Source organism: Dipodomys merriami, unplaced genomic scaffold, assembly GCF_024711535.1.
Source record: "Dipodomys merriami isolate MVZ:Mamm:240054 unplaced genomic scaffold, mDipMer1.0.p SCAF_7, whole genome shotgun sequence".
Classification (NCBI taxonomy): domain Eukaryota; kingdom Metazoa; phylum Chordata; class Mammalia; order Rodentia; family Heteromyidae; genus Dipodomys; species Dipodomys merriami.
Genome location: NW_027206290.1, coordinates 66,029,703 through 66,033,165, shown reverse-complemented (window position 1 = coordinate 66,033,165; position 3,463 = coordinate 66,029,703). Strand labels below are relative to the sequence as shown.

The 3,463-nt window shown below is 47.3% G+C and overlaps 1 protein-coding gene across 2 annotated transcripts in view; it reads left to right on the top strand.

Moving 5' to 3' along the window:
• The first annotated feature begins 3,194 nt into the window (after positions 1–3,194).
• Prnd (prion like protein doppel) overlaps positions 3,195–3,463 on the top strand; it is a 5,022-nt gene continuing 4,753 nt past the window's right edge. Inside the window, exon 1 of one of the 2 annotated variants that reach the window (XM_070007741.1) lies at positions 3,195–3,245. The gene's annotated coding sequence lies outside the window, so the exon portion shown is untranslated. The remainder of the gene's footprint in view (positions 3,246–3,463) is intronic. The other variant, XM_070007740.1, reaches the window with a different exon arrangement.

The window sequence follows — 3,463 nt, the reverse complement described above, 5'->3', positions numbered from 1 at the left end:
CCTGCCTTATCTGTCAGTGCAGGAAGATACTGGGCCTCTGTCTCCCTACTCTAGATTCTTCTAGATTGTTTTGTTTATTCTTAACGGGACTGGCAGCAAGGCAGGGCAGGAACAGCTCTGCCTTCTCTGCAGCTGCTTCCTAGTCTTCTTGACTGTTTTTCTGTCTCACACAGTCCTCTGTCCTTTTGAGAGCCGCCTTTGTTCACTTACCAGCAATCAGCAACCTCATCAGCACTAAGCCAGCCTCCTACCACCCTCTGGACATTGGCTACTCAGAAGGGGAAGAGAAATCAGGGGCAAGGGGGCAGGCGATAACACATCCTGGTGGGGCTGGCCTGGTGGATGGTACACAGAGTTCGGAATGGAGCAACAGGTTCTTAGCACGGTACTGCCCGCCTGGCTGCATGACCTTCAGCCTATCTGAGCTTGTCACTTCAAAAGAACCCAAGAAGTCTGAGCCCTTTCTAGCCCCAAACACACAAAGTTACAAAGTTCCTCCCCTTTCCTTTGCATGTTGCAAATAATCTACGACTAAGATTACATTAATGATGTGTTTGTGTTCTGTGTATTCACAAACACAAAATGTTGAACTGTTAAAAGAATATAGGAAGCCAGGTGCTGGTAGTTCATGCCTGCAATCCTAGCTACTCAGAAGGCTGAGATCTGAGGATTGTGGTTCAAAACCAGCCTGGGCAGGAACATCTGTGAGACTCTTATCTCCAATAAATCACCATAAAACCAGAAGTAGCACTGTGCCCAGGCCCAGAGTTCAAGCCCCACGACCAAAAAAAAAAAAGGCTGGGAAGGTGGCTCAGTGTCAGAGTACTTGCCTCGGATGTATGAGGCCCTGGGTTCAATTCCTCAGCACCACATAAACAGAAAAAGCTGGGAGTGGCACTGTGGCTCAAGTGGTAGAGCGCTGGCCTTGAGCTAAAAAGCTGAGGGACAGTGCCCAGGCCCAGAGTTCAAGCCCCACGACTGCCCAAAAATAAATAAATGAATGAATGAATATAGGAGCACTGGGCACCAATGGCTCATACCTGTAATTCTATCTACTCAGGAGATTAAGATCTGAGGATCACAGACAGAAAATTCCTTGAGACTTATCTTCCAAGAGAAAAATGTAGTAGAGCCATGGCTCAAAGTGGTAGAGCACTAACCTTGAGCAAAAGAGCTCAGGGTCAGCACCCAGGCCATGAGTTCAAGCTCCACAACTGACAAAAAAAAAGGAATGTATTTATTTTATTTTATTTTAGTGCAAGTACTAGAACTTGGACTCAGAGCTTGGCTGCTATCCCCTAGCTTTTCTACTCAAGGATGGCACTCTACCACTTGTGCCACAGCTCTAGTTCAGGCTTTTTGATAGTTAATTGGGGATAAGAGTCTCATAGACCTTCCTTCCCAGGGCTGACTTTGAACTGCCATCCTCAGATCTCAGCCTCCTGAGTAGCTAGGATTATGGGAGTAAGCTACCAGTGCCCAGTTAGGAACATTTTTTTCTATTTCCTTTTTCTACATTTTTATTTTTAAAAGAAAAAATTAATTTTAAAGAATAAAAGAAGCTGGGGCTGAGAATGTGCCTCAGTGGTAGAGTGCTTGCCTGAAACTTTGGGTTCGATTCCTCAGTACCACATAAGCAGGAAAAAACAGAAGTGGTACTGTGACTCAAGTGGTAGAATGCTAGCTTTGAGCAAAAGAAGCTCAGGGACAGTGTGCAATCCTTGAGTTCAAGCCCAGGACTGGCAAAGAAGGAGGAGGAAGAGGAAGAGGAAGATGAAGAAGGAGGAGAAGAAGGAGGGGAAGGTGGAAGAGGAAGAGGAGGAAGAGGAGGAAGAAGAGGAGGAGGAAGAGGAGGAGGAGGAGGAGGAGGAGGAGGAGGAGGAGGAGGAGGAGGAGGAGGAGGAGGAGGAGGAGGAGGAGGAGGAAGAAGGAGAAGAAGGAGGAGAAGAAGAAGAAGAAGAAGAAGAAGAAGAAGAAGAAGAAGAAGAAGAAGAAGAAGAAGAAGAAGAAGAAGAAGAAGAAGAAGAAGAAGAAGAAGAAGAAGCAGCAGCAGCTGAATGCTAGCGGCTCACACCTGTAATCCTAGCTACTCAGGAGGCTGAGATCTGAGGATCACCCAGGCAGGAATGTCTGTGAGCCTCTCTTATCTCCAATTAAGCACCACTGCATGTCAGTGGCCACACAGTGCTAGCCTTGAGCAAAAAAAGCTCAGGGACAGCACCCAGTCCCTGAGTTCAAGCCCTCAGAACCAGTACACTATAAATAAATATTCCTGTTGGAGGCTCCAAATCAGTAGCTCTGGCCCAGCGGTGTATTGTTAGCTGTGTGGTGTCCCACCATCAAGCTGAAGTCTTTGTGAAATCTTCTGGCACCATCTACTGGCCATCTTCAGAAACAACCACTTAATTTGGTTTGCAAAAGAGCCCTGAAGAAAACCATTAGCAAACTCCACCCGGGTCACATTCAGAATAAAGTTTGCAAATTTACAGGCAAAGTTCATCCCATTCTCACCTCCTGTAGTCACTTTTCATTTTGCCCTGCTCACAGCTAGGACATCTTAGTAACTCTTCTCTTGGAAAGTTTAGAGATGGTCACTTCACAGACACGTAAAACCCAGATTAAAGCCACTTCAAACCCTCCATCTCCACCCTCTAACACAGGCATGCATGCAAGCATTCACTCAGTCCTGGCTCCATTCATCTCCACCCATCTCTACTTCCTTTTCATCTCCACCCATCTCTACTTCCTTGGTTCCCACAAATCTGTATCTTGTTGGCTTTGGGACGAACTCAAGCATTCTTGAGGGGAATGGGAAAGTCCTCCCATTTGTCCCTTCTCACAGAGGCGGCCTGGAAGAGACCCTAGGGACAGCACAGCAACACTAGCTTAAACCCCAGCTGCTGTCCATATTGAAAGTGCCTTTCTAATCCCAGTTCTAAAGGCTCCTCTCCAGTCCTTCTGAACTCCAAGATCTTCACGTGGCTTTTTTTTTTTTTTTTTTTTTTTTTTAAATCAGTGGAGAAGAATGGGAAAGCACATCCTTCCCAGGATGAAGGAGTGGCCCAGGAGTCCTGATTGGTCTGCCCAGGGAGGGAAGGGCTGCCATATTTGGAGGACAGCAGGGAGGCCCCCTCCCCCCAACAGATCCTATATAGCCTGGTGGGTCTGACTGGGGGAGTGTGCTAGAGGACCGCGGGATCGCTTGGCTCCTGGCTCCAGAGACAGGCTTCCAGCACAGAGCCCAGGTATGTGGAAAGGCATTTCTACAGTTAGGGTTGCTTGATTCTGATCAAGTGTCTGCCCCAGACTGAAAATCATGTAGTCACTCCTTTACTTCCAGCCCTTTCCTCACCTTCTCAGGATGGATCCCCAGCCAGGGGTGGGATGGGGGGACAACTTGTAAGAATGTGCGTTTATTATTGACCTTGCATTTCTTTTTCTTTTTCTGGTGCTGAGGCTTGAA